Genomic DNA, 19,783 nt, shown 5'->3' on the forward strand with positions numbered 1-19,783 from the left:
CTGTGTTTCTGTGATTCTCAGATTGCTTTGCTGAAATGTCTATTATGGATCACATGTTGAATCTAACCCCATTGCTTGGCAGATAAGGAAACAGAACTGATCTCTCCAAGGTCATGCAGGTAGAAGGGAGCCAAGCTAGGACTGGCACTCCAGATCCTCTTTTCTCTGGGCCCTGCTGCTTTGTTTCCATTGGGGGCAGAGGCAGCCAATTTCAGAAACTCCAAGATCCTTTGTGTTTGAATGGGGGAAGCAAAGGTGAATGGGGATTCCTTTTAGTTCAGTTCAGTTTTAGGAACACTTATGAAATATCTACTATGTTCTTTGTACACATCGAGTGTTAGTCATTTGTACCTCTTGGATTGACTTAAATCATATCAGGTATTGTTATCATCCTCTCATAGGCTGGAGTCATGTAGTTTGGTAGCTCCCCCTGAGCCCCAGGCCCAGGCCTTTGCTCATGGTGGGCATTTGGGACATAATTGAATTGAAAGGAAAGAAGCATCCTTGAGACATGTGCCCAGAACAACAGGCATTAGAGAGTGCAGGCCTTTAATTTAGCCTCAAGCACAGGCTGAGCATTTTATTAGGCTTCTTTCAAAACTGGGCTGTTCTTGGGGATATTGGGCCAGTTTCTTCTCTCATCTAAGTAAATTGCCCTCAAAAAGGTAAAGGCAAAAAGCTTTTAAAGAAATTCCTTTTTAGTCATAAACTTAATAATCAAAAAGCACCACTGTTCCAATATATAAAGAAGAGTCAATTGAAGTATAAGATATTGCAAACTTTAATTGTCATTTTTTTAAAAGCATGTATTACAAAGTAATAGCAAAACTGACCTATTTTTGCCCTTTTTCTGAACTTTTCTGTTTGTTTCTGTATATTGATAGATGTCTTATTCGTGCTTTTGAAAAAAAAAAAGTACCTAATTCTGATGTATTTTTAATGCTGCATTTAAAATAATTGTTTCTGTACTCCTTCCATTGAATTCCTTCTCCACTGCTTCCTTGTGGCATACAGAGCACCTTGGGCTTTTGAGAATAGTGCTTAGGGGGTACAAACCCTGGTACCTTCTGCAAGGCTGGTAAAGCTTTGAGGATAGGCCGAGGAATGGACTGTGTGTCTGTCATCCAAGAACTAGCCTAGCTAAATATAGAAGGACTCATCACTAGGAAGTTGACCAGTAAGGGATGAATTTTTTTGTTCCTAATAACATGATATAAGTTGGCAAAGGGGTGTATGTATAGAGATATTTTAATGTGCTTTCATACCAATGAAATAACAGATCCTTGAGGTACTGAAGAAATTCATTTTGAGCTTTCTTAGCTTTGAGGTAAAAAGTTTTAGAAAGTAGGCAAAATGTCACTCTTTATATTCCTCCCCCATATTGGGATGAGTGAGTGTGTCATTGTTTAAAACAAGGAATCTTGGCTATAGCTGGGTGACTCAGTGGAGGGAGAGCCAAGCTTGGAAATGAGAAGTTCTGGGTTCAAATCTGACCTGAGACACTTCCTAGCTGTGTGACCCTGAGTAAATCATTTAACCCCTACTGTCTAGCCCTTACTTCTCTTCTGCCTTGGAACTAGTACACAGTATTGATTCTAAGACAGAAGTTGGTGTCATAAGCCCCCTTAGCAATCTGGTAATGCCTATGTGACTCTGAGAATTGTGTTTTTTATTTTTAAAACCTTTACTTTCTGTCTCAGTAACAATTTTTAAGACAGAAGGGCAGGGGCTAGGCAAATGGAAGTAAGTGACCTGTCCAGGGTCACACTGCTAGGAAATATCTGAGTCTGAGGCCAGCTATGAACCCAGGTTCTCCTGACTCCAGGTCTGTCACTCTATTCACTGAGTCACCTAGCTGCCCCTCAAAATAGTGCTTACAAATGCAGGGAATAAAATAGGATTATGAAGGCAACCAATGATTAATAAAGTAAAAGTGTAACTTTCTTTTTCCCATCCAAATTCATAGACCCTCCTGAAATCCATTCACAGTATGAGAATCCATGAGCCCTGGGTTTAGAACCTCTGGATCTCATTTTACCCAAATGAAAATAACAGTGAACTGATCTTTTGCTCGTGGAGTTCTATTTAAATTTACTATAAACAGAAACAAGCATATCTGCATAATCTTCCAAGTTAGTACTAGTGTAACTGAGATGATTTTGTACTCAACTGAGAACTCTCCACTAATCAGAACATTGTCTGTGGTCAGACCCCAATGATCCCTTGACCAATAGTCTTTTTAGCTTGTGAGAGTGGAGAGGCGAATAGAAGACTGCTCTTAGAAACTTTTGTTAGGCAATAAAAAGAACTTTCAAAATTTCATTTCACTGCCCAAGGCTGTGAAAACAGTGATCCAATTTTAAAAGGGGGCTTTATTTCATACAGAATTTAGGGATGGGAAATGCAAATGTTTTGAGAGCTTGTTATCTTAACTCCAGTCATACATATATGACTACCAGATGGTTGTGAATTGTGCTCTGCCCCATCATTGCCTGTGTACCCATTTAGCAGCCATGGTATATACAAGTTGATTTGAATTGTCTTACATTTTCAGACTCCCAGATTCAAGGCTTTTCTTTGTATTGATACTTGTGAATAATGCACAAGATCTCACTTAACAAGGGATCATGTATTCTGAATTCCCTAATTCTGTTGTGTGCTTTATTTAGTTTGAGTTTGGTTCTTATCCTAAGACATGTGACATGAATTCTTCTTGTGTATGATCATTCATAGCATTCACAGAGAATAGTATTACTGGATGTGTCCTTATATAGTCCCTTCATTTTATTTGTTTATTTATTTATTTAAAAAAATCCTTACCTTCAGCCTTAGTATCAATTCTAAGACAGAAAAGCAGCAAAGGTTAGGCAATTGAGGTTAATAACTTGTCTGGGGTCACACAGCTAGGAAGTGTCTGAGGCCAGATTTGAACCTAGCATTTCCCTTTCAGGCCTGGTGCTCTAGCCACTGTGCTACCTAGCTTCCCCCACTTCCTTAATTTACAGAATGATAAATACAGAAAAAAAAATAATCTGAAGTCCAGACTGGGAAATGGATTTATTCAACAAATGTGGCTCTTGCAGAATCTAGGCCAGAGAGGTCATCTTATATTTCTGGTAAAATAGAGTACAAAACAAAAGATTGAGCTGGTAACTCTAGAAAAGGGATCAATGAGCACAAAAAACAGTACAACTTTGTCAATAATAGGTCATGTCAGATTAATTTACTTTGTTGAGAGAATTCCTCAACTAACATTTATTAAGCACCTACCACAGCTAGGTGGCGCATTGTATAGAAAGCAGGTCCTGCAATCAGGAAGATTCATCTTTGAAAGTTCAAATCCATCCCTCAGACACTTACTAGCTGTGTAACCTCAGTGAAGTCCTTTAACCCTGTTTGCCTCAGTTTTCTCATCTGTAAAATGAGCTAGAGAAGGAAATGGCAAATCACTCTTGCATCTCTGCCAAGAAAATCCCGGATAGAGTCTTGAAGAGTTGGACACAACTGAGAAATGATAGAATAACAATATAGGTTCCTTTTCTTATATTTTTATTTTTTTTAATTTTAAAACCTTACCTTCCATCTTGGAATCAATACTTTGTATTAGTTCCAAGGCAGAAGAGTGTAAGTAAGTAAGTAAGTAAGTAAGTAAGTAAGTAAGGACTAGGAAATGGGGGTTAAGTGACTTGCCCAGGGTCACACAGCTGGGAAGTGTCTGAGGCCAGATTTGAACCTAAGACCTCCATCTCTAGGCCTGGCTCTCAATCCATTGAGTTACCCAGCTGCCCTTCTTTTCTTATATTTTTAGAGGCAGCTTTGACCCAGTGCTAGAGCACTGGGCCTAGAATCAGAAAGACCTGAGTTCAGACACTTAGCTGTGTGACTTTGGGCAAATGACTTAATGTTTGATTGCCTACCAAAGGATCTTCTAGATTCACTGGAAAAACTACTCCAATATCTTTGTCAGTATCCTAATGGATAGACATAATCTATTGGGTCACAAAGAGTTGGATGTGGCTGAACAACTGAACAACATCAACAATGATAAGTTGGCAAGTCTTCAGAGCAAGAGTGATTAGAATAATAAAGGTCCTTAAATCTATGCCATGAAAGGATTGGTTGATATAACTGAGGTTGTTTAGCCCAGAGAAGAGAAAGGGAACATGAGACCTGTCTTCAAATGTTCAAAAGACTGTCGTGAAGAAGGAGGAATAGATTTGTTCTGCTTGGCCCAAGAGAACAAAACAAGAAGCAGTGCATAGAAGGTGCAGAGGTGAAAATTTTGGTTTGACATATCTTCCTAACAATTAGAGCCATACAGAAGCAAAGTGGTTGCCTGAGAAAGTCTTGGGTTCCCCTCATTGGAGGCCTATAGACAAAGCCATTTCAGAGACAATGTAGAGGGGATACTTGTTTAGGCAAAGTTGAGACAACATGGCCCCTGAGATTCTGTAATTGGCATTTTAAAGTCTCATTATCATCCAAGGCTCTGTTCCAGCTACAACGATGAATAAAACACAATACCTGCCTTCAAATATAGATATTCTTGTTTTTAAAATTGACAGCATAGTGTAGTGGTGTTATTTTGATAACTGTGCCAAACCTCTTCAGTAAAGTACTTTTCAATGTCTACTCATGCCATGGGGATGACCCTGGGCTCTTGTATGCCAGGGAGTTTGAATCAGAGTCTTCTGAGATGGAAGGACTTTGAGAATTGGCCCTGCAATGGCCTGAGTGCCAGCCCATCCAAGTGTGCAGAAGCTCATCTCCAGAGGTCTGGCTCAGTTGTAGCAAGTCATAAAAACCAGCTGCTTCAGTGTGGTCAAGAGAAGACTCATGTTGATGAAGTCATGGATCCTTGAAGTGCCTTGAATATTCAATAAGCTTTAGAAGATCTAGAAAATGTAATTATTCATTCTACCTTCGTTGGTCCCTGCTGGCAAACTGTGCAGACTTGTTAAAAAAAGCTCATTATTTGGGGGGTGGGGTGGGAAGTGAATCCCAAGTGGAAATAGCACAGTGGTACTTGGAGCCAGATAACTTGGGTACACATCACAACTGCCATTTACTGGCTTATGACCTTGGGCAAGTTACTTAACTGTCTTTTAGCCTTGGGATTTCAGCATGCCACAGGTCCTAAGGAAGTGCAGGTGAGATCTGGCAAAACAAATCATATAGGAAAGGAGTAGAGTGAAATAAGGCTAGAAGGATAGTGTTAGATTGTGAGTTCTTGAGGGCAAGGACTACCTTTTGATTTCTTTTGTATCTTTCTCTCTTAGCACAGTACCTACACATAATGGGTCTTTAATAAATGCTGATTGTTTGAAAATGCTGCTTGATTATCAAGAGGCTTGAATGTTAGCTTGTTTGGGCCTCTTTTTGGTAAGCAAGGGGAGTCTTTGAAGAATTTGGACAGGGTAATGCGATCTGAGACATGCATTAGAAAGATTTAATTTGGTAGCATATGTACAAGGAATTGGAGAAGAAAACGCCTGGCAAAGAAGGCCAAATATCAGAGGATGTCTGAAGCAGCACAATTAACATTTATTAAGAGCCTACTATGTATCAGGTACTGTGCTAAGTGCTGAGGATAGGAAAGAAGGCAAAAGACAGGAGACTGTTAAGGGAAGAGGTACTGAAAGGAATGGTGATGTGAGTAAAGAGGAATGGGGAATGGGGAATGGATGTCGTAACATTATAGTGGTAGAATCAACAGACCCAACGACTGATTGGATGTATAGAGCATTAGAGAAGTCAGAGATCTCTGAGGTCATAAGCAGGGTGGCTGGTAGGATGGCAGAATCTTCCATTAAGAGAAATAGAGAAAGCAGGAGGTGTACATTTTTGAGAAAAGCTGATGAGTTCAGCCCTGGATCACCATATCATGTGGAAATAATTGAGTTTGACATATCCTAGATATCTGAGCCATGGATAAGTCTTGTTAGATAGGAGGCTAGACACAATTATTTCTTTCAAGATCTTTCAGGCTTCAGCTCTGTTGGTACCACATTCCATCTTTTATCTTCCTAAATGGCATACTGGGTTATACACTCTGGTTTTCTGTTTCTTTTCTAATCACTTGGTCCTTGACACATACCACATCACCCCCCTTAGAAGAAAAATTTCACTGTGTACTCTGTCTTCTAGGTAATATTCAGAAATGTGAAGTAAGACACTGATCACGCTGATCCTGGTGGGGAAGGGAACTTCAGAGTTTACAGTTTTCCACCCGTTTATCCTCATCATTTGTTTCTTGTCTCTGAGCTAGTTCTCTAACCAGGATAGAATCATTTCCCAGGATCGTGGAGGCTTACTTCTTAGTTCAGAACATTGTTGTGGATTTGATTCATAAATGGGATGTGTAGCTTCACAAAGAGAAAGACTGTTCTCTAGATACTATAAGCTATCCCAAGGATGCTAGTAGTGGTCAGAAGGAGGCCTAGGGGCAAAGGTGGGGAGCATTCATTGCAAAGTCAATGAGTAACATTGAGCCCATGGGCTTTCCAAGGAACATTTTCAGCACAGAATATTTCCTTTTCATTCAGTGGACAGAGCTTTGAATTTGGAGTCAGAAGATTTGGATTCAAACCTCAGCTCTACCCTTTTTACTTTATGATAATCATTTCCCCTTACTGGACCCAAGTTCCACAGTGATCAAGTGAATACAGTTAGACTACTTAGGGACCTCAAAAGTCCTTCATAGCTCTGAATCCTGATTCTAGGATTCATATATATGTATCCAGATTCAAAGCCAAAACAATATTTCTAAATCTAGATTAGAAAATGACCCCATTCAGGAAAACACCAATGCATAGCCTTTGAACATTAGATTTTGGGGTTTTGATGTACATTGGTATACCAACTAGCCTAATAGAAAATGCCAAATTTCTCAGTGTTTAAAGGATATCAACAAGTTCAAAGCATTTCCTTAATATTTGGCAAAAACAGTAATCCTTTGTAGTTCACAAAGCTCTTGTCTCAGAATAACCTGTTATATAAGAAGGACCAGGATTATCCATATTTGATAGATGAGAAAACCGAGGCTCCATGAAGTCACATGACTAAAGTCACACTGATAGACTTAAAGGCTCATCAATTTCAAGTTAGAAAGGATTCTCAGAGGCTGTTTAGACAATCCACCTTAGTAGGTCCCCCTTTATACTTGAGGAAATTGAGGTCTTTAAGAGAAGTGTGACTTGCCCAAGGTCAAGAGGTGGGATTTGAACTCACACCCTCTGACTCCAGAGCCAGTATTTTTTCCACTGTACTTTATTGCCTCCTATTGATTCAGATTGTTGGAGAAGACCCAGTATGTATGTATGAAAGGACCTTGAGGTGCTTGCTGAATTCCTCTTACATTCAGCTCTTTCTTACACAAAGAGTTTACATATCTTCTGCCCTTGTTTTCACACCTCTCTAAAGGTAGCAGAAGATTATGAAATAAAGAAATGAAGGACCCCATCAAGGCCCTTTCACTTGTCCTCAGTAGGAAGTCAGAAGAAAACTTCCAATTATGCTTATCACAATCATGGCTTTGCTATTTTTCAGACATAGACTTAGAAAAAATGTTATTTGTAAACAAGGGAAATAATTTTTAAAATGCAGATTTATTTTTTTTCTGAGTATCAGAATTCTGCTGTCCAAGAAAATGCCAGCTATTATTTCTATAACACTGAAGGTCTGTGAAGCATTTTCACCCCTACAACCCTCTGAGTGGGGGCAGTGTAGTTATTATTATCCCTATGTTTACAGATGAGGAAACTGAGGCTTGGAGCAGTTAAATAATTTGGCCAGAGTCATGGGGTTAGTAAGTGCCAGAATGTATTCAAACCCCAGACTTCCTGACTCTGTAGGGAGCACACTTGCTACTATGCCATATTGGTTTTTGAGATAAGCAAAACAATCAACTCAATATTATAGCCCATGGATTCCAGAGGCCTGGGGACCCTGGGTATTTTCTCAGGAAAGGGAGGATTAATTGGGCTACCTTTATTTAAAGGATAACCAAAACAGCTTCAGCAGCAGCAATAGCTATAGACATAAAGTGTTTTGAAATCAAACTAATACTTAAGACAGGACAGAGAAGCAGCTCTGGGCTGTTTGTTATCAACTCTTAATGCCAACCTTTTTCCTTCCTTCCTTCCTTCCTTCCTTCCTTCCTTCCTTCCTTCCTTCCTTCCTTCCTTCCTTCCTTCCTTCCTTCCTTCCTTCCTTCCTTCCTTCCTTCCTTCCTTCCTTCCTTCCTTCCTTCCTTCCTTCCTTCCTTCCTTCCTTCCTTCCTTCCTTCCTTCCTTCCTTCCTTCCTTCCTTCCTTCCTTCCTTCCTTCCTTCCTTCCTTCCTTCCTTCCTTCCTTCCTTCCTCCCTCCCTCCCTCCCTCCCTCCCTCCCTCCCTCCCTCCCTTTCTCTTTCTGCCCTTACTTTCTGTCATAGAATTAGATATCAATTAGATATCAAGTATAGTATCAAGACAAAAAGCAATAAAGGCTTGGATATTGGGTTTAGGTGCCTTGCCCAGGGTCATACAGCTAGGAAGTATCTAAGGTCACATTTGAATCCAGGACCTCTCATCTCCAGGCCTGGCTCTTTATCCATTGAGCCCAACCTACCCCTTCTTCCTTTCTTCCCAGTCTTGGTGGCACTACAAGGGGACAGAGAATCTTGAACTGAAGTCTCCTTATTCAAAGTTGGTGTCCATTTCACATACTGTACTGCCTAAATTCTTAATTCAACCTTTAGTTGTTATTTGAACTTTTTTTATACTTGATGGGGAAAAATATTTACATGCATACACATATGTATTTATAGGGTAATATTTCCTATTTGATTCTGGAAAGTCCTTTCTTTATTCAGATCTAGGGCAGTGTTTCTCCACAAATGTTCTTGATAAAGAAAAGTTTTGTTGTGATGCAAAAGTTAAAAGTCAGTTAAATTTTCATTTGTTTTACTTGCTACCAACCTGTTCCATCATTTTGTCCTCCTGCGTGGAAAATAACCACACAGAGCCAGCAGAGGGAGTACTTACTGCATATTCTCCTTTTTCTCCATGGCTTTCTCCAAATGTTGTGTTATAACCTAATGCTAAGAATACAACTACTGTAATAAAAATTAGTCTGGTTAAAGACTCTGTTTAATGATTATGGTTTTAAAATATTACAAGCATATTTCTGTTAGGATTTATTAAAATTTCATAAGACAATTTCATAGGGGAATATAAGTTCAGCATTTTATTTTTCTTTTTCCATTTTAAACATTATTTTATTTGGTTATTTTCAAACAATATTCCTTGGAAACAAAGATCCTTTTCTTGTCCTTCTCCCCCTCCCCCACCCCTCCCTAGCCATAAGTTCAGCATTTTCAACAAAGAAATGTTTTTGTGATGTTTGACTGAAATTCACTCTTAGAGCTAAAGACTTGGAAGTTAAATGTTATTATAGACACATGGAATTATTTTTCTTTTGCCTGAGCTGTGTGATTCTCAGAAAGTCACTTAGTCTCAGTTTCTTCAACTTTAAAATGGAGGTAATAATAACACTTGCCTCTTGGGATTGTTGTGAGAATGAAATGAAATAATATGTGTAAAGTACTTAGCCTAGTGCTTGGCTTATTCCCTTCCCTCCCTTACTTTTTGTCTTCTTTTAATACCAGCTGTACATTTATTTTACAACTTAGTAAATATAATCTAAAAAAAAATCTAATATAGATGCCTAAATATCCTGGGAGAAAGCTTTAAAATGATAAAAAAAGAAAATTTTGTACATTCTTCCAAGAATTTGAAACAAATGAAAACACTTTCAAATCAAGTTAACAAGCATTTATTAAATGATGACTATATGCAAGGCACTGTGCTAAATGCTGAGAATAGAAGTACAAGGAAAAAGAAAAAAAAAAGACAGTCCCTGCCTTCAAGGAGCTTACATTTGGAGCTGAAAGGGGTAGTGGGGGGGAGGAGAAGATACTCACCATGGACTCTGGTAATAAGTCCATAGAGTCCAAAGCAGAGCTGGAAAGGAAATGAAGGATGGTTGAAGGTTCTAGGAGAACAGGGCTGGAAAGACTATCCAGGTTGAGAAAGCCAGAATGGCAGAGGTATCTTCCAGGGTGAGAAGGAATGTCTATCCCCAAATGCCTTGATTTTGGAGGTAGCCACATATCCCTACTAATTCTGACTGTTAAACCTATCATACATTTGGGGTTGGGCTTTAGGAAAACTAGAAAAGCTTGAAAAGATTTAGAGATGATCTAGTCCAATCTGTATATTTAATTTGATAACTAAGGAAAGGATGGCCCAGACATCCTGGATTGCCAAAGAGATAATTGTCAGATCCCAGAGGTGGTATCAGAAACTCAATTTAGGGGATGCCTCTGAATCTGAATCCAGTGTTCTTCCTACTCTATAGCTAGTTGCCACAGTGGTCAGAGGAGTGCTGGATTTGGTAATAAGAAGGAATGGATTCAGATCCTGCCTCAGATATTAGTTCTATAACCCTGACCTAGTCTCTTACCTTCTCTCAGTTTCAGTTCTATAAAATGGGAATAATGATTTTACCTGCCTCACTGTGTTGTTAAAGAGATCAAATGAGCCAACATAAGCATTTTGTAAACTTGATTTCAAAGCACAGTACAAATGCAAATTGTTATAATACACAGTTTAGGAATGTGCCCTATTTCTACTGTTGTTTGGAATAGTATACTTCAAAGTATTCCCTTATAAACTCTCATTAATGGGATCATGAAGAAGCCATAGATGGGGATTCAGGAGACCTGAAGTTGAGATTCAACTCTGCTGCTAATGAGCTTTGAATGAGCTTTGAAACCTTGATCAAATCACTTATCTACCCTTTGCTTCAGTTTCTCCATATGTAAATTCTCCATTTGTAAATTAAAATAAGGAGGCTAAACTAAGTTAACTCTAAGGTTCCTTCTGGCTCCAACATTTTATGAATGGTTCTAGCAGTCTAATTGGGCAGAGTTTTCATAAGTAGTAATAAGAATAAGAACTCAGATTTTTAGTTAGTATTTTAAAGTGAGGCCATATTGGAAGCTATTTCTTGATATTGTAAATAACCTCAGAGGCCTTGCTTACATCAGTCCTTTGAGAAAGCTAAGATTGAGGGTAGTTTAAGGCTTTTCCATCAACAATGATACATTTCCAGCTGATATACCTTTAAAAGTCAGCCAAGTAGAAAATGTTTTATTCCTGCTTTTGGAAAGTTTTCAAAATTATTGAGGTTGTTTGGGAATAGATGTACTTCTCTGGTAAGAATGGACCTCTTCTCTGGAAGGTTCTAGTAGTCATCAGAGCAATCATTTTTTATTTCTCAGCGAGGATGCTTTATTGGCAATGACTTGTTTTCTCTGGCAGAGCTGGAAAAATAGCTGGATAGAGCTTATACAACCTAGAAGATCCTTTGACCCCAGAGACTTTAGGGCAGTCTTGTGGGAAGAGTAGCCTTTGCTTTCAGCAAACTGGAATTTAGCACCTGCTGTGTGCAAGGTTCTTTGCCAAGCACAATGAAGGATACCAAGAAGATGGTGCTTTCAAGAAGCTCTCTCTTGCTCCTAGGATAAAATGTAAACTTTCCCATTTGGCATTTTAAGCCCTTTTACAATCTTATTTCAGCTTACCTTTCCAGACTTATTACATACTATTCCTCTTCACAAGGTATATGTTCTAGTCAAACTAACCTCTTTGCTGTTCCCCATTATTATAAGACATTTCTTCACACGTCACTGTGATATCTCCTTTCTCACCCTGGCCTCCTAGAATAATAACCAACTTCCTACCAGACTTAGCTCCAGGGTGGCATCCTGTGTGAGACCTCCCCAGATCCCCCTGGGTGCTAGTTCCCTGCTTTTCCTAAATTATTGGATATTTTATACAGTATATATTTTGTGTTTATGTGTTGTTTCCTATCAATAGAATATAAATAAATGTGCATAGAGACTGTTTGGCTTTTGTGTCAGTGTCCTTAGAACTTAGTTAAGTCATTGACACATAGTAGGTACTTCATAAATGCTTGAATGAATGAATGTTCCAAGCTTGGAGCCAGAGGACCTCATTTAGAATCCTAGCTGTGCCACTGTGATTAAATGGCTTAATCTCTCTGAGTTTCATTTAGGTAGTTTTAAAAATGGAGATAAGCCCTACTCTGCCTATGATACAGAGTTGTTTTGAGGACCAAATGAATTAGTAGATTATAAGTTATTTTGTCCACTGGAAAGTGCTATGGGAAGACCAACAGTCATTATTAAGTTAAGCAGCTAAGTATAAGGGAAAACAGAGCTGTCTGAAGACAGGTGCTCTGCCTCCTGAAGTAGTGAGCTCCTCATCATTGGAGATCCCCTGTGGCAAAGCTGGTATTTAAATCTACTTCCCTATAACTCGATGCCTCCCTATTTGACCCTGAGCCTCAGCTCTATCACTATTTCATCTGCTTCTCTCTAATTTCAGGGGTGGTATTTTTTTTTTGCTTTCCTCCAAATATAGCCCTCCTATGAGGTCAACTCCATATGTGGAGGCAGCTGGTAGTGCAGTGGAAGACCTGAGTTCAAATCCAACCTCCGACACTTTCTAGCTGTAGCACCCATGGCAAGTCTTAACTGCTATTGGCCTCAGTTTCTTTAACTGTAAAATGGGGCTAACACTTCTTAGGGTTGTTGTGAGGATCAAATGAGATAATATTTGTCAAGCATTTAGCTCAGTGCCTGACATAGAATGTTTGCTTAAAAAATACTTGTTCCCTTCCTGTCCTATTCTTCCTTCTAATATTAACTATTATTTATTGTGTACTAATTACAAAAAGAATTTTATGGTCATTTGACCAGACATCTCTGGGATTAAAGTTTTATAACTTGTCTTCTAACTTGCTCATAATATGCATGTTTAGCTTATATAGGTAATGAATTGATTTTAATACATAGCTATATCATAATTTATCTTAAGCTGTTTCTTCCTGGAACTGCCAGATCAATTCCAAAAGTCAAACTATGATTTGATCTTGGTGGCATGACCTAAGAGATCTCCATTTTTGCCCACATCTTCTAGTTTTCATCATTTGAAAGTTGTAGCAATCCATCTTCGCTGGATAGAGTGATCAGAGAAAATTATACTTTGCATCTAAATAGCTACTCAATAAATGTTTTTTCATCTCTCCTCATCTGCCTTCTTCTTCTCCTCCTCTGCACTTTGGGTTAATTGATTTGCCCATAGTTGGGTCACCTAGCTGCCCTTTAATGCTTCTTCAGAATGCCCTGTGAGCTGTGTAGTAGAGGTAGAATGTTTTCCACAAGTTCATTGGACAGTCAGTAGTTGTGAAGTGAAATACATATTTCTAGGGGAGGTGTTAAAAATATCCCAAACCAGCCCAGAAAATCTTATTTAACTCATTATGTTGCTAAAATGTAATATGGTAGAAGAAGTGCTGGATTGAGTTAGGAGGTCCAAGTTAAAAATCCTCCCTTTTCCATATACCAGCTCTATGAGTGTTAGTAAATCCTCATTTACTCTTTCTGATCCCCATTTCCTGATCTTTTTCCATCTTTCCTAACTCACAGTGTTATTGGGAGCAAAAACACTTTGCAAACTTTAAAGTCCATCATACATATGAGTGTAAGTATTAGTATTCTCCAGTGCATTAGTGGGTCCACACTCTTACCAGTGTGGATTATTTCTTCTACCAGTGCAAATCACCCATCATCTGTTTCTTCTTAGCCTTGGTAATTCTTATATGTGTCGTTGCAGAAATCCTTCACAAATGCTCGTGAAAATAAAACTAACAGGGTAGTCAACAGTCAACAAACATTTATTAAGAGCTACTATAGGGGGCAGCTGGATAGCTCAGTGGATAGAGAGCCAGGACTAGAGATGGGAGGTCCTAGTTTCAAATCTGGCCTGACACTTCCCAGCTGTGTGACCCTGGGCAAGTCACTTGACCCCCATTGCCTAGCCCTTACCACTCTTCTGCCTTGGAACCAATATTGGTTCCAAGATGGAAGGTAAGGGTTTAGAAAAAAAAAAAGAGCTACTATATCCCAGACACTGGGAGATAATCCACAAGAAGAAGGTAATCATCAGTTGTTTGAATATTAATAACTAAACACAATAAAATTATAGAAATGAACAAGAAAATATTTATCCTGACTGCTAGAATTTGAGGAAAGCAGATTTAATTAGAAAAAGAGAAGGGAGAAGAGGGAGATTTCTGTGGGATTCATAATTCTGGGCACTTTTAAAGAGCTTCAGAGATTGATGAAACTTATTTTTCAACTTTGTTTTATTTACCTTTAAAACTTAGTGATATCTTTCCCCTGGTACAGGTGTATGTATCACTAACATCATTCACATTTGTAGCAATAATGATCAGGTTAATATTTTTGTTCACAAATGGAATAGAAAGAGAGATTTAGCTTGGTAAGATATCAGTGTGAGGTGGTGGGAAAGAGGGGAAGGAAATTAAAGGGGTTATGTATTCTGCAGGCAAAAAGTTGCATGAGGAGTAATTTAATTCTCTGGGCAGCAAAAGATAGCCCCCAAGAGAGAAGAAAGTGTTGGTAGGGAAGAGATAATAGGTTATATAGTTCCACATGTCATTTACCAAGTGCCAGGATGCCATGACTGTTGTTCAGGATGGATAAAAGGGAAAGGCAACATAGAATCAGTTGTACAGTATTAAAAAGTCAGGTTCACAACTCAGGGAGAGCCTATGTATTTTTTCATCTTTGATGTGTTTTTCACGTGAATGAATTGCCACTGTTAGATTATTACTAATAATCCTTCAGATTTTCTCTGGAAAATTACATCTTTCTTTTGATTATCCTAGTGAAATCCACAGGATCTTCATAAGAATTGCCTCTTAGGCCATGGAGGCCACAACTTTTTCCCTTGCCTATTCATTAAAAAAACCAAAACCAAACCCTTACCTTCCATCTTAGAATCAATACTTTGTATTAGTTTAAAGGCAGAAGAATGGTAAGGGGTAGGCAATTGAGGTTAAATGATTTGCCCAAGGTTACACAGTTAGGATGACCCATTCATTTTTATTTACAAAAAAGAGCTTTCCCCTATTCTTTTAATTATGCTACATCTTTGTGTCTTTGCATCTTGCAAGCTCTGCAGAATAATGTATCATATCTTCCCTTCTGATACTTTTCTTCCTTGGGAAATCAAGTAGCTACAGAGAATTAGGACAATAAAAATTAGGACAATAAAAAAGACATGGTAGGCTGCTGATAAATTGTTTGTCAATATGGAAGTGTTTTGCATGATAATAAAAAACTGAAAATAAATAAATATTCAACAACAACAACAAAATAAATTGTTTACAAAATTAGGTTTAAACATGTCAGTCAGCTAACCATTCTCTTCTTTGAAATAACATTATCCTTCTGTTTCTGGCTTAAGCTCTATCTTTTTACATTTGAAATTATATATAATTATGTATAATTCAGTTCTAAATTAAGGTAATGGAAATGAATAAAATCTTTGTCAGACAGGTAAAGTGAAAACGTCTGTGAAATACTAATATTTTATCTAGTCTATATCCAAATTCTTTTTTGTTTTATAATGCTGCCTAGTAAAAGAATATAAAACATTCGATTAAAAATGAACTCCCAACCACTTGTTAGGAATGAGGTAGAAGAGGTTCACTTAGATTAGACAGTTAGATTAGAGGACCTTGAAAATCCCTTCCAGTTTTGAGATTAAACCACATTTCCTCACAAGTACAAACTGTGCCAAAAATCTAACTAAAAGAAAGATCATGTTATTTTTTTTTTTGCCTGCTTGCCTGATGTTTTATATCTGTTGCTGGATTAGCTATTAGATGTGACATGATTCATCTTCATTTCAAGCCAAACTTTTTGAGACATGCTAACTTGCCTGTCTGGTTAAAGGAATTATATTAGCATAATTTTCTGAATGCATTGAAATTGAGGCTACTTATGTACAACAAAATCCCAGTGACTGAAAGATGTGACTGGTCCCATGGTTTATTGAGATGACCCTTTAAATAAGGTTGGCATTCTTAGTGCTTGTTTGATTCTATGGATGGCTCATGGCAAATTGGAATAATCAGATCTGTTCATTCAATGACCTCATGTCTGGTGTGTTTAGCTCCCCCATCTCCTTTAAACCCAGGCTTAGTGACTTGCATTGGTCAGCAGTGAGCTGAGGCCAATTATCTTGAGTTATTATTTTTAGAATTTGTCAAGAAAGACTGAAATGATGTGTTAGAAAATGGCATCATGGTCTTTGGGTGCTCTTTGGTCAAAGTTGTTGGTCAAGTTGGACTTATTTTGGATTGGTTGGCCATAGGACTAATGGCTAGTGGGAAAAAATTTCCTTTGTCATATGAGTGACTCTTTTCCAGATTCTTTTTGACAAGTTGATAATAATAGAAACTGGACCTGATGCTCAGGTTAGCCCTCTCAGACCTGAGAGATAGAAGGAGAGCAAATATGTAGTTAAAGGAATTCACATATAGTTAGGAATTCCAGGCTTGGGTACATGTGCCACATTTTATCATGTGACTTGGGTATATCTTATATTGTGACATAGAGAGTGGTAGTAAATGATGGAGTCTTGTCTTGCAACCTAGGGGGGAGCCATTTAAGTCGAAAAAGATCTGGACCAGATAATACTCAAGCATCTGTAATGATGTGTACAGAGGGCAGATGTGGGCTAATGTTAATGAATGTCGATGTTAATTATAGCTGTTTTAATTAAAAATTATGAATGAGTTCTTGACTAATTTTCAAATAAAATTTACAGAGTGGTTTAAGTCATTTGCTCAAGTGTTTCCTCATTTAACATGGGATCAGCATCGTTAACTCTGTCTGTAGAACAGACTTGGCTTTAAACGCTAATTTAATAATGTATAATTTAAATGTTTTAAAACTTTTGACAAATGTGTAAAAGACTAAAATAACTTCTATTTTATAGGTATCAAAACATAATTCAAGACCAAGGAGAAAAAAATATCTTTAAATTTGTTCATTGTATTTTAGAGCTCACCAGCATTTATGAACACCACCCCTTTCTTTACAGGATGATATCGATGTGAACAAATAAGATTTTACTCTCTGTCTAAATTTCTTCTTTTCCATTGGCATTATTTCTTAGGTAATAGCCTTTCTTTTTTGTTGTGGTTAGTCTTGTTATAAAGATATATAGTTCAGTATTTTTTGTTTGTTTTACTGCGTTTTCTTTAGTAATCACCTTAAGGCATAGAATCATACTTTGTTAGAACTAGAAGGGACCTTAGAAATCACCTTACAGATGGGGGAAATGAGCCTAAGGAGAACAAGGCCTTTTGAAAACAGGTGGAATATATGGCATAAATACACAATTGGGATCTTAACTTAGTCTTGGTCAAGTAATTTGCCATTTTCAACTTTGAAATAGATATAATCCATGGTTGTTCTCTTAGCTAAAATAATAATCCTTTGAAAATTTTTAAATAGCCATTTGCTTAATTATGTGGTTATGGTCACCAATTAGTTTATATTGTATAATTAATAACAGTTGAATATCCTTATAGTTAATAAGTTAGAAAAATTTCACTTTAGGTATCTTTCCATTTTTATAGTAGCAGTAATAGTTTTTTTGAACTTTAAAATGATTTTTTTAAGTGGAAAAGATGACCAAAATGTGAGGTTGATGTAACAGCAACAAATTCAGCAGTGGAAATATATTAACTCATTTATAGAATTAAAAGCTAATCCATTTGAAATCCATATGTAGTTTTGCTTTTTATCAACCCTTTGTCCTTACTTTATACCAGTGATGGTAAAAAATGGAGTAAAAGAAGAAGAGAACACATAATATAGTGTTTAAAAATATTTCCTCTGATAAATTTATTCCACTGGTTATGGTATGGGCCAGTTGCATGGGTCAGGTTGACAACCTGCTCACTGGGATAATCTTACAGTATGACCTGGATAAGTGAGATCACAGTTACACTACTACTGAAATTTAATTAGAACCAAAACGATGAACTTTTATTGAGTACCTGCTGGGTACAATGTATTGAGTTATGGTCTAAGAAAAAATTCTGTAGTTAAAAAGTTCAAACAAAGGAACTATTAGGATAAGACAGAATATAACACTTTTAAGTATATTCTCTTTTGGCTTATATATTCTTGTATAAGTATATATCGTTTACACATTTCTGTATATTGTCTTTTAAAAAACTTTTTGTGCGTATTTTTTTTGTTTTTCCTGCAAAACTGTAGGCTCTTGGGCCTGTATTTTGTATTTCCTTTAGCATTTTGCATACCCAAGACAGTACCTTACACATAGGAAGTAGCCCAATGTATTAGAAAGAAATTTGTGCTGGGAGTTACCAAAGATGGATTTAAATCTTGGCTCCAATTCTCCTCCAGCATATAACTATGAGCAAGTTACCTTCTCTGAGCCTTGATTTCTTTATCTGTAAAATAGAGATGATAATTTTCCCGTTACCAAACTTACAGGGTTGTTATAAGTAATTTGTAGACCTCAAAGCTGTATGTAAATCCAAGCAAACAGCATTCTTTTGATTGCTAGACATCAGATAAATGAAACACTGAACAAAGGGAGGTTAAGGAGCAGAGAAAATAACTATTAAAATCACAAAGTTAAAAATAAATCCATCGAGTTGTACGCCCTCTAGCTCTTGAGTGTTAGTGTTGATTATCTTTAGTAAGTGCCCTTTTATTTGAAGAACATCCTTATCATCATCAAAATCAGAAAGCCTGCATTAAGCTCTTGCAATGACACGCTTGGCAGTGGTTTTATTCGTGTGAGCAGGTGTGTTTGATAAGACACACTCATGCAAGACAGCCAGCCCCTTTTCCACAATATATGTGTGCAAATATCTTCAATGTAGAATTTTCATTTAAAATAATTTAACAGCATGAACCCAATCCCTAGAGGGTGGTTTTCTTTCTTTTCTTTTCTTTTTTCCTGTACATTGAACAACATAACCCAAAGTTAGCTGACTATGGGGAGCTGTAACACTTGGAGGGAGGGGAATAAGAGTTATTAGATTTTGAGATCTTAGGTTGCTCTAACTAAGAAACTATTACACACTCCATTGAATATGATGTTAGTTTTATGTAAAGTTCAACTAACCCAAGTGATAACTTGGCCTATTTTTCTAATGTACCACTGCTTTTAGGCCATTCGATGTTCAGCAGTAACTAGTTTTGTAACCACATGCAAGACACACTTTATAAGCAAATTACATAGCAAAATAAACTGTATTTCCTAAATAGAGCTTTACAAGACTGTGCTAATTTGCGTTTATAAAACTAGATAACGAATCAACTGAATTTTATTAGCTTATATTTATGTAGTATTTTCTTATCCATTATCTCATTTAATTCTCACCAAAACCTTGTGAAGTAAATAGGGCAAGTATTCTGCCCATTTTACAGATGAAGAGAGCAAGGATGTGACTGGATTGGCCCTCACACTCAGACTTTCTGACTCCAAGCCCAGTAAACTTGGTATTGTGCCATATTGTTTTACCATCTATAAGGCATGTCTCTATAGGCCTACCAAAATGACTTGTAACTGGACTGAAATCCACTTTGGACACCTCACTATAGACAGAGGGTGACCTTGGGTTCTCAAAGGCTTTGCCAATAGCAGACAAACTCTGGCCAACTTTGATTATAACACACTGTATATCTCTAACCTGAAGATCAGTGTAACTAAGTATGATGGGGATCATTCTCTGGTGATTGACCACTAGGGGAAGGGCTTTTTCTTTTTCTTTTTTTCAGTCACAGCAATCATAG

At 37.4% G+C, this 19,783-nt stretch overlaps 1 protein-coding gene across 7 annotated transcripts in view; it reads left to right on the forward strand.

The window, feature by feature from the left end:
* UVSSA (UV stimulated scaffold protein A) overlaps nt 1-19,783 on the forward strand; it is a 119,844-nt gene that overhangs the window by 28,664 nt on the left and 71,397 nt on the right. The gene's annotated exons all lie outside the window — the stretch shown is intronic.

Source organism: Monodelphis domestica, chromosome 6, assembly GCF_027887165.1.
Source record: "Monodelphis domestica isolate mMonDom1 chromosome 6, mMonDom1.pri, whole genome shotgun sequence".
In the NCBI taxonomy this organism is placed as follows: Eukaryota; Metazoa; Chordata; class Mammalia; order Didelphimorphia; family Didelphidae; genus Monodelphis; species Monodelphis domestica.